Here is a 12778-nt window from a genome sequence, read left to right on the forward strand (position 1 = left end):
CTCTCTACCATTCCACTCCCGAACAACGCACGGGAAACCTAAACCTTTCTGTTCAAGCTCTGATTTCTCTTATTTTATTTTATGATCATTCCTACCTATGTTGGTTGGGCTCAACAAAATATTTTCGCATTCGGAAGAGAAAGTTGGTGACTGAAATTTCGAAAATAGGTCTCGCCGCGACGATAAACGTCTTTGCTTTAATGACTTCCATCCCATCTCGCGTATCATATCTGCCACACTCTCTCCCCTATTACGTGATAATGCGAAACGAGCTGCCCTTTTTTGCACCCTTTCGATGTCCTCCGTCAATCCCACCTGGTAAGGATCCCACACCGCACAGCAATATTCTAACAGAGGACGAACGAGTGTAGTGTAAGGTGTCGCTTTAGTGGACTTGTTGCATCTTCTAAGTGTCCTGCCAATGAAATGTAACCTTTGTCTCGCCTTCCCCACGATATTATCTATGTGGTCTTTCCAACTGAAGTTGTTCGTAATTTTAACACCCAGGTACTTAGTTGAATCGACAGCCTTGAGAATTGTACTATTTATCAAGTAATCGAATTCCAACGGATTTCTTTTGGAAATCATGCGGATAATCTGACACTTTTCGTTATTTAGCGTCAACTGCCACCTGCCACACCATACAGTAATCTTATCTAAATCTGACTGATGACCACAGCAGTTAAGTCCCATAGTGCTCAGAGCCATTTATCTAAATCTCTTTGCAACTGATACTGGTCTTCGGATGACCTTACTGGACGGTAAATTACAGCATCATCTGCGAACAACCTAAGAGAACTGCTCAGATTGTCACCCAGGTAATTTATATAGATCAGGAACAGCAGAGGTCCCACGACGCTTCCCTGGGGAACACCTGATATCACTTCAGTTTTAACTGTGATGTCACAAATTCGTCATAAATAATCCACCACAATTTGAGAAGAATAGTGATTTACACAACAAGATTTAAATATAAATGATAATCATCTTTCCTGGACAACCCAGTTCTACTTCATGGACGAACTTCTCTTTAAAAGCCGGTAGCCTGAGAAAGGAAATATTTTTAAGTGTAGTTGAGTGAGTACGACAAAATAAATATGTTCATTAATGTAAACAGTCGTCACATATACGTACCCTGTAAACTGAATAATTCCGTATCATTTGCTGCGCTGTAGGCAAAGCAGAGCGCAGAATTCGTTTCATTGGTAGAATACTAGGAAGTTCTCAGTCTTCAAATGAGACTGCTTACACAACACTCATACGACCCTTCCTAGAATATTGCTCTAGTGTCACAGTTCGCAGTGATAGACGGTAAATGATCGAGTACAACAGAAGTGATATCTGGCGTTTCCCAAGTCAGTGTCATAGGCCCTCTGCTGTTTGTGATTTACATAAATGATTTAGGTGATAATCTGAGCAGCCCCCTTAGATTGTTTGCAGATGACGCTGTAATTTGCCGTCTAGTAAAATCATCAGACGATCAATTCTAATTACAAAATGATCTATAGAGAATTTCTGTATGGCGCGAAAAGTGGCAATAGGCACTAAACAGAGAAAAGTGCGAGGTCATCCACATGGGTACTAAAAGAAATCCAATAAATTTTGGGTATACGATAAATCGCACAAATCTAAGGGCTGTCAATTCCACTAAATACTACAAGCAACTTAAATTGGAAAGACCACATAGATAAAATTGTCGGGAAGGCGAAACAAAAACTGTGCTTTGTTGGCAGAACACTTAGAAGATGTGACAAACCCAGTAAAGAGACGGCCTACATTATACTTGTCCGTCCTCTGCTGGAATATTGCTGCGTGGTGTGAGATCCTTACCAGGTGGGATTGACGGAGGACATTGAAAAAGTGCAAAGAAGGGCAGCTCGTTTCGTGTTACCGCGGAATAGGGGTGAGAGTGTCACTGATATGATACGCGAGTTGGGGTGGCAGTCACTGAAACAAAGGCGGCTTTCTTTGCGGCGAAACCTATTTACGAAATTTCAATCACCAACTTTCTCTTTCGAACGCGAAAATCTTTTTTTGACACCCACCTACGTAGGGAGAAATGTTCACTATAATAAAATAAGAGAAATGAGAGCTCGATCGGAAAGATTTAGGTGTTCCTTTTTCCCACGTGCTATTCGAGAGTGGAATGGTAGAGAAGTAGTATGAAAATGGTTCGATGAAACCTCTGCCAGGCACTTAAGTGTGAATTGCAGAGTAACCATGTAGATGGTGATGTAAATCCTTTCCAAATAGGACGAACAAGAGTACTGAACATAGACAGAGAAAGACAACAGCAATGATCATATGTTTGTATGATCTGCAGGACAGTTTCACGGAAATTCTGGAGAAACTGGACTGGCAGACACCTACATACAAAGTGTCAGGAACCAGTTTTAGTAGACGAATTTTGGAATATACTACAACGCCCCTACAGGGATCGAGAGGACAAGATTAAGTTAACTACAGAGAGTATAAAGGCGTATAAACAGTCATTTTTCTCGAAATCTGTACGTGAATGAAAGGAGAAGAAACCCTAATTAGTTCAGTTGGAACTACCAAATGGTTCAAATGGCTCTGAGCACTATGGGTCTTAACGTCTGAGGTCATCAGTCCCCTATAACATACAAATACTTAAACCTAACTAACCTAAGGACATCACACACATCCATGCCCGATGCATGATTCGAATCTACGACCGTAGGGGTCCCGCGGTTCCAGACAGTAGCGCCTAGAACCGCTCGGCCACACAGGCCGGGTGGAAGTACACTCTACCATACATTTCATAGTGGTTTGCAGAGTATGTATGTAGATATACAGGGGTTCGACTATGGATGTAGATATACGGGTGTTGGACAAAAACATGGAAGCATTGCGAGAAATACAAAGCATTCTTGAACATAACTGCAGATACTAGCCGAACCTGCTGGGTGCGCTGTTGTATTTGATCACGAACGGCACCTGTGCAATGCTCTCAATACGTTGCAAGTGTCAGTCGTGGTCAGAAAAGTGTCCATGTAGCTGTAAGTGTGTTATGTCAGAGGTAAGTGAATTCATAAAAGGACAGATTGTTGGTGATTTTGTGGTATTTGCTTCTGTTACCAAGTAGCTGAAGTGGTTAGTGTTTCATGAGGCACCATATCAAAGGTTTATACCGAATACAAAGAGGGCGCCCTCTTAGTCACAATGAGAACGAAAGTGTGTGTTCAGTAACCAGAGCAGATCATCATTAAAGAGGACTGTGACGAAAAATAAGAGGACAAGAGCTATAATAGTCACTGCGGAACTCAATGTCGCACTCGAGTACCCTGTCAGCAACAAAACAACAGGAAGGGGTCTTCATAAGCAGAGAACTGCAGGCCGATGTGGAATTTCAAACCAAGCATTAGCGACTGGAATGGGTGTATCAGGAAAGTGTGGTACTGAAGCCATAAAAACATAAATATGGAGCAATGGAAGAATGTCATTTGGTTGGCTGAGTCTTGTTTTACACTGTTTCCAATTGCTGCTCGAGTTAAAGTCTGGCATATGCATGTCCCAGGCCTACGATACAGACAGCTTGCTGCCAAGAGTGAAACATGGCGAGGGTTCGGTGATGATTCGGTCAGCCATACCCTGGTATTCCTTGGACCCCATGGTTACTCTGCAAGGTCATATTACTGCCAAGCATTGTGTGTCAATTTTGTCTGATCAGATCCATTTCATGGTACAATATTTGCTCTCCAATAGTGATCTGCAGCATCCTCAATAGAACGCAATGTGGTCCTTTGGTGCAGAGCCGAGAGGAAGATCTGAATCAGAGGCACAGGCGGTTCTGTGACGGTGTAAGCTGCAGATTCCTTGACTTACGCCTTCGGGTGGTGGGTTTCCGGGTTCCGCTTAATAGGTCAGCAGTCCACTACACACACCAAGCTCCTACACGGGTAGGGGGGGCTGTGCGAAAGGGACTGGGCGGTTTTTTTTAGAATCGGGTCTCAGGGAACCTCAGAAAGGGCGTCCGTGTAAAAGGGGGCAGGTAAAGCACAGTAAGTTAGCTGTTGAAACGATCGGTATTGTGGTTGTAAATTGTCGTAGCTGTGTTGGGAAAGAACCAGAGCTCCAAGTCCTAATACTAAGCACTGAAGCTCAAATAGTTATAGGTACAGAAAGCTGGCTAAAGCCGGAAACAAGTTCAGCAGAAATTTTTTCTAACGATCTAACAGTTTTCAGAAAGGATAGGTTAAATACAATTGGTGGTGGAGTATTTATTGCTGTCAGAAATAGTTTGCCTTGTAGTGAAGTAGAAATACATAGTTCCTGCGAAATAGTATGGGTAGAGGTTATACTTGACAACTTGACAAACTATCAATTGGGGCCGGCCGCCGTGTCCGAGCGGTTCTAGGCGCTTCAGTCTGGAGCCGCGCGACCGCTACGGTCTCTGGTTGGAATCCTGCCTCGGGCATGGATGTGTGTGCTGTACTCAGTTTAGTTAGGTTTAAGCTGTTCTATGTTCTAGGGGACTGTTTTTTCCTTCGTCGCGTTAGGCGTGGTAAGATGTTGTACTTTACGTTGTTCGATATTTGTATCGACGCCCTGTAGATGTAGATATCGACAAGTGCTAGAAATGACCAAGTTACGAAGTTCCTCCTTTTTTCTCTGCTTCTTCAGAGATGGCTGTGTACTATAAGATTGTTCAAGGGAACAGGAACGGTAGTAAATCCGTCATCTGGCTATCCGACACACGAGAAAAGCGTCGTAACGTTCCTGGAGGTACGCCTTCGCGTGTCTGCTACCGTCGCCTCAGCCTGCCTTCCACCGATCACATGACCACGAGCTCACAGTCTCACACACACACAGACACGCACACGCGCGCACACACATACACACACACAGACACGCGGGCCTGCTCATGCGTAATCACTTCCATATTTCTATGTAGGAGTATACTCCTTTCCTTAGACAAAAGCACAAACCCAGCAAAGTGGCGAAGTGGGAAGACTCAGGACTCACAGTCAGGAGGGCAGTGGTTCGAATCTCTGTCAGGCCATCCACATTTAGGTTTCTTTCTCAGCAGTCTCCTATCGAAGCTTATGCTTGGAAAACTGCAGGAAACCTAAATGTGGATCGACTGATAGAGATACAAACCACTGATCTCCTAACTGTGACTACTGGGTCATCCCACTTCGCCACCCTGCTGGGTTTTATTAATGAAATTTGGTGAATGCCCTCTGTGTAGTTTATAACGTTTTATTTTATCACGGCAGCCTTCGCATTGGCCAGTTCCCGTGAGGTAGCTATTTTTGGTGTAGCCAACCCAACTTGTTCTTTCAGCAAAATCCAACAACAGATAATAAAAAATACTTGCAGCACATGAGCAGTCCACATTGAATTTTATGTACGATGTGGTGCAGCCATGGAAACACTGGACTCTTGTTCAGGAAGATTAACAATTCCTCATGTTTCTCTAACTAATTTCATGCAAATGATATTACGGCTCCTTGAACAAGGTTATGACTAATTTTCTAAACTGCCCTTTCAAGTAAGATAGTGCCCCTTTGTAATAATTCTGATTCAAGGTACGTTGCATTCTAATCTCCTTTACCACAGAGCACAGAGAGAAAGATAATACTCACTATCATAATCATAGATTATTATTAGTGTAACAATGAGCTGGCTAAAAATCCTATGAAATGTTTAAAATGCTCCAACTTTGATGTTTCTTACTATAATTGAATTAATTAGCTTTGACTGAAGGCGATAGCATTAAGATTCGTGTGAAGTGCTATTTATTTGCATAACACCGGAGTGTTTTGAGCTGATTTTGTAAGAATTTCATGCCTTGAATTCAAACAATTCATTAATATTTGCCAAGGAGCTCAAAATTCTAAAATACAAAATTTTAGTGAAATATTTGTTATACTGTTTTAATATAAGTCCATGGATAAAAATGAAACACTAATTTTACTATTGTATTATATAAATATCATTCTATACTAAATAAAAACGTCATTGATGATAACATCCAGTCCCTGAACATTTAGGAAGCTTCTTTTCCATGACATTCTTGAATGTATTATGGAGCGGTCCATTTTTAAATTCGAGCAGTAAACTGCCATCACGTGCATATCCGATCTTCCTTGGTAGCGTTCCTGGACAGTTTTCATATGCAGAGTTGTCTTATTTGTGGATAGTCAAATATTCCTGCTTGAATTTTTCCGTTCTCAGCTCAGACATTTTTCCCTGTATATGCAAAGCGTGACCCGTTCTTATCAAAAGCCTTTACAAACTGCTTCAAAAGGCCCAACTTGATATGCAGTGGACGACAAATGATTGTCTCTCGTTCAACTAAGGGGTCGTTAATGACATTCTTCCTCCCTCCGTACATGTTTTCTCTCTTTGGCCGTTCTTTTTCAACACTGTGATGTTTTTTGTCTCTGCTATTCCAGAGTCAGAAGAAGCACATTGCAAACCAAGGAGAAAGTTTACCGTTCATAAGTCTAGACAAACCATCCATTGATGTTTATGAGGCTTCATCTTCTCAAAGATCAAAACTACGTTTTTATGTTCGTCTTTCATTTCCCTTGAGGGACCAGCTGACATTGAACTAAATTTGTTACCGTTGTGAATTAGTAACAATTTCAAACTTGCTTTGAGCTGTGCCCAAATACAAGAAAATCGAGTAGAAAACATTCAGGAAGATATTTTTCCTCAGGGGTCCACTAATTGCGTTCAAAACACGAGAATGTCTTCTTGAGAGTATAAAAAATAAAAATGAAGGACTTCCTGGCTCAACAGGTCATTACGACACCAGCCTGGGCAAAACCGAAGGATACGATTACACATTCGTTTGTCCGCAGCTCGTGGTCGTGCGGTAGCGTTCTCGCTTCCAACGCCTGGGTTCCCATGTTCGATTCACGGCGGGGTCAGGGATTTTTTCTGCCTCGTGGTGATTGGGTGTTGTGTGATGTCCTTAGGTTAGTTAGGTTTAAGTAGTTCTAAGTTCTAGGGGACTGATGGCCATAGATGTTAAGTCTCATAGTGCTCAGAGCCATTTGAACCACATCCGTTTGTTTAACATTTATTCCGATTTAGATCGTAAAGTATGAGATTTACGACTCTTATATAGGTACACGATACTTTGAAGTATTTTCATCCTACAGATTTAACTTTACAGAAGTCTATATTTAAAAGGTATTGTTAACCTTAAAGGTTTTTATTGGATTTCATTTCATATATACAGTTGTTCCCGTATATGACATATACTCAACAAAATTCCAAGTGTCATATGAGCTGTAGAAAAACGTAATTGATTCTTTACCAGACAATAGTCTTCAGTGTATTCAAAAACTACAGTCAACTTCACCAGAAAATTTCTGCTTGACATAATAATTTAATACTGCAATATGTAAACAAATTTTGGAACGTTGTGGATTTTTATATTTCTAAATATTATTACAGGAATATATAAGATTTCTTTTGCAAATCGCATTTTTATAACCATAAAAAGGTATAATTTTTGCATAAATCGCCACTGTTTGTAAAACCAGATGTCGTTCTAATAATTATTTGGACAAAGGAAATTCTAGAACATTTTGGACAACAATTTTGCGTTATATAGAACTGTATGCATCCCAAATCAGATTTGCATAGTTGTTAGCTGAGTTGACTTATGAGCTCCTTCTGTGTAAAAAGAGGTTTTGGTAATGAGACTACGTTTTTTGTCTTGCTAATGGGTAAAAGAGTTGACACTAAGAAAAAACTGAGTATTATGTTTTACTATGAGTGACAAACTAATTGTGAAATAAATCAAGAAGAAATCTTAGGAAATAGTATCTTCACAAGCTAGTAAACAATCTGAGAACCTATTCATACCCAAATTAGGTGAATGCTGCCGCTTCTCATTGAAACAAAATGAGTGTTTACTTTTATTCTACATATTGTTTAATCATATCTTGAAAGAGATATTTTCTCATGACGTTCTCTTGAACTAAAACTATTATGTAATTACAGTAGAGATTTATTTCAACTGGAATGGCTCATCTGGGATATTTTGCCTTAGATGAACCATTTCAAGAGCAAGAAGGGTAGCATACTTTTTCTGTTGTATGGTAAAGGGTAATTTTGGTTCCTTGATCCAGTACATTATTGTTGGAAGCCAGTAATTCAGAAGCTTCTTTTGACAGCTTGAGATCCCTGTTGGGTTATTAACTCATCCCAGGTTAAACCTTGAGGAATTAATGCCATACCCGCAGAATCACTGTCATCGTCATTACTATCAGTGGGGCAACACCACTCCTCACAAACAACAGGTATTGGCGTGGCCTTTGTTTCAGACTTTTCGTTTCCCGGTAGCCCACAATCGTAAATTTTCTGTACAAGTTCTACAGATTTATTGCAAAAGTGTTTACAAACTCAACAATAGGTTTTCGGTTTCCTTTCGGCGTTTATTCTCTGCATATGTAGGAAAAACCATCAGAGTGATTTACGCAACTTCATCTACTTTGACTTATATTGTTTCTGTTCAACAGCACAAGTGCAAAAAACTACAACATAGATCAAACGACGTCATTCTCGCTCAGCCCTGTACGGCCAGAGCTCACACAGTCACCTCCAACTCCATCTAGTGGATATTCCTGAAACTAATTAGAAAGCAGACCGGCAATAGGGCAAACCTAGAGGAACCAATCCTCGTACATGTGATTTAGAAGTGCACAAACCAGAGTTACAAATGCACATTTCATGTGGAAGTGCATGTTAAACAACAATGATCAAAAAAAGAAGAGCAGATAGAGGAAGACTGATTTCACTTTTTGATTCAACGCCTTAACAGTTTGTTTTTGGCCTGTGTAATTATTTCATTGCTAGTTTCCCTGATTATCTTAAAATGGCTAACAGTTATTAATGTTGATAATAGGTGTGCAATGCGCCAATGTACATTTGACTTCATCATTCTGATGCATTAAATGAACAATAATTTATTTCTACTAAGATAGTAGATTTGCTTCCAGTAGAAATAGAGTTCGAGTAATTGATCTGTCCACTCAGATGAAGGTTGTCTATGGTTCGCTTGAAGCGATGCAAGCAATTTCTAGGTCGATTCTTTGAATGAGACGCAGACGAATTTCTTCCCCATCCTTCTCCCACTGAGGAAGTATCCGGTAGATAATCATACCGTCGTCGTTGAGGATTTGAGCCACAACGTTCTGTTTTGTCTCCTTCGTCTTCGTTGTACAAAGAATAGTTTCGTTGTTTAGTTAATATCTTTGGTGACCACGCTGTGCAAAACAGAATGATGGACTATTGAACTTTCCTTCTTTCTTTCTACTGCTCTTCTCTCAGCGAAAATACGTGAATAAATTTGTAGGTGATTTGGAAGCATACAGGTTCCGAAATTTTGCACGGTCCAGTAACATTAATGTGGCCTCCGACTATGTTCGACGTCAACATGCAATAACCACTCAAAGGTTTGAGGTGACAGGTGACACCATCAGCAGTGTCGGGGGATGCGGAAAACAATGCAGTTGTTATCGTAATGCGGAAATGGAGTGATATTATGCCCAAAACGACATGATCATTGACTTTTGGACCAAGGGTGGAAGTATTTCCGAATTGGCTATTTTTGTAAACCGTTCATGTGCCACTGTGGTTGCAGTATACCGTGCACTCAAAACCTGCACTGAGGCAACTGTGGTGCATCTCGGCCCATAGATAACAGAGGTGAACGACGGCTGCGGAGATGTGTAGGGGGGAATAGACGTGCAACTGTTAAGCAATTGACCTCCTAGATGACTGAGGAGGTATCAACAGTGTCTCCTCTACGACAGCTCAGAGAATGGCGCTGTGTATGAGCCCTGGAGCAGGTCTCTGGTTCATGCCCCCATGCTGACTGGTATTCATCGGCGACCAAGGCTGTAATTTGCATGCCAATACTTCAACTGGCGGCCACTGAGTGTCTCGACACCTGTCCTTTTCAGATGAATGACGTATTATGTTCCATAGGAATGTCTGAAAGGAAGCACCCTGCAACCAGTAGGGAGCGTTATGATCTGGGCAATGTTTTTAGTGGCATTCCCTGGATAATCTCATCATTCTAGAGGCAGAATATTTCAACAAAGTACTTATATCCATCTGCCCCCTACATGAATTTTGTTTTTCTTGATATGATGGCACCTACCGGCAGGACAAAGCATCATGTCAAATAGCTTGAAGTGTATGTGCGTCTTTCGAGTAGCACCAGGATGAGTATACTGTTCTCCCCTGGCTGCCAACCTCCCTGCTTTTGTCAGGTGGTCAGTTCTGGCAGCAACGATGCCTCCAATTTGGCTGAGCATTGAGTTGAACTGAGCTTGTATGAGAGGTGTGGCTGCAGCACGCTATGCTGTTTCAGTTACATGCCAATCGTAGTGTCAAGTGCGAGCATCCTAGTCTCTTGGCAACCCGTGGCCAAATGTATTCAATAGGCGAGAGATCTGGAGATCTTGTTGGCCAGGACTACAGTTGTACACCCTCTGTATAGAGATTGGTTTGCACAGTGTGGTTACGTGCGGTCTTGCATCGTGTTGCTGAAACATAACGTTTTGGAGACATCAAATATAAGGTAATATCTTTGGGCCTAAGGAGTCTGAAATGTAACGGCTGCTGACCAAGTTACCGGTTGTGAGAACCAGAAGTAGACATTTCCTGTACGCATTGGCCCTGAATAGCATGATGCCATGTATTGGAGCATGTATGACAATGATTGTAAAGCTGAAAAACCATGATGGTATACGCAGAAATAGTGTCATGGCGCCACTCCTGTGTCCAAGGTTGTCACCACACCTCCCTCTGCTGCAGTGTCAAGGGTTGCAGCAGCAATGGTTTCTGCACTGATACTCCTTAGTGTTCGAGACGTCACCTCACTCTTCTCGTGGATACTTGTCGTGTAGTAAGCATACCCAGTTACTGGTACATGGCATGTAACTTCACTTTGTGATCCCGCACAGCTGAATGTATATGCACGTCCCACGGGCTCCAGACATATGTGATTGTTGCGATCCCTTAAGTCGCTGAATAGGAATCTACTGAACGCATTAATTCCATATCACGTGACAATCGTGGGATGCCAACCAATACAAGTAGCGATATCGCGGAACGATAAAACACTGTTTCGAATGTTCACGATGCTGCCACTGTGGATTTCTGACATGTGCTGGTAGACGTTTCTGTTCGGACGTGAGGCGTAACACGATCATCTCACAAGCAAACAACATTGTGAATGAGAAACCCATATATACATAATGTAGGTGGTTTTACTCCTACTACACTGCGTAGTGACACTACGCAGAATTCTGGTAAAAGTAATAAATCTTTATTGTAAGCGCTGAAAGTAGCATGGAGGCCACCACGGAGTATTATAGTGAAAGCGCTGGCCACCAGCCATGCTACGTCGACAAATAGGGCAGAATAATACACTCCTGGAAATGGAAAAAAGAACACATTGACACCGGTGTGTCAGACCCACCATACTTGCTCCGGACACTGCGAGAGGGCTGTACAAGCAATGATCACACGCACGGCACAGCGGACACACCAGGAACCGCGGTGTTGGCCGTCGAATGGCGCTAGCTGCGCAGCATTTGTGCACCGCCGCCGTCAGTGTCAGCCAGTTTGCCGTGGCATACGGAGCTCCATCGCAGTCTTTAACACTGGTAGCATGCCGCGACAGCGTGGACGTGAACCGTATGTGCAGTTGACGGACTTTGAGCGAGGGCGTGTAGTGGGCATGCGGGAGGCCAGGTGGACGTACCGCCGAAGTGCTCAACACGTGGGGCGGGAGGTCTCCACAGTACATCGATGTTGTCGCCAGTGGTCGGCGGAAGGTGCACGTGCCCGTCGACCTGGGACCGGACCGCAGCGACGCACGGATGCACGCCAAGACCGTAGGATCCTACGCAGTGCCGTAGGGGACCGCACCGCCACTTCCCAGCAAATTAGGGACACTGTTGCTCCTGGGGTATCGGCGAGGACCATTCGCAACCGTCTCCATGAAGCTGGGCTACGGTCCCGCACACCGTTAGGCCGTCTTCCGCTCACGCCCCAACATCGTGCAGCCCGCCTCCAGTGGTGTCGCGACAGGCGTGAATGGAGGGACGAATGGAGACGTGTCGTCTTCAGCGATGAGAGTCGCTTCTGCCTTGGTGCCAATGATGGTCGTATGCGTGTTTGGCGCCGTGCAGGTGAGCGCCACAATCAGGACTGCATACGACCGAGGCACACAGGGCCAACACCCGGCATCATGGTGTGGGGAGCGATCTCCTACACTGGCCGTACACCACTGGTGATCGTCGAGGGGACACTGAATAGTGCACGGTACATCCAAACCGTCATCGAACCCATCGTTCTACCATTCCTAGACCGGCAAGGGAACTTGCTGTTCCAACAGGACAATGCACGTCCGCATGTATCCCGTGCTACCCAACGTGCTCTAGAAGGTGTATGTCAACTACCCTGGCCAGCAAGATCTCCGGATCTGTCCCCCATTGAGCATGTTTGGGACTGGATGAAGCGTCGTCTCACGCGGTCTGCACGTCCGGCACGAACGCTGGTCCAACTGAGGCGCCAGGTGGAAATGGCATGGCAAGCCGTTCCACAGGACTACATCCAGCATCTCTACGATCGTCTCCATGGGAGAATAGCAGCCTGCATTGCTGCGAAAGGTGGATATACACTGTAGTAGTGCCGACATTGTGCATGCTCTGTTGCCTGTGTCTATGTGCCTGTGGTTCTGTCAGTGTGATCATGTGATGTATCTGACCCCAGGAAT

The sequence above is a fragment of the Schistocerca nitens genome, chromosome 3, assembly GCF_023898315.1.
Source record: "Schistocerca nitens isolate TAMUIC-IGC-003100 chromosome 3, iqSchNite1.1, whole genome shotgun sequence".
Lineage (NCBI taxonomy): Eukaryota > Metazoa > Arthropoda > Insecta > Orthoptera > Acrididae > Schistocerca > Schistocerca nitens.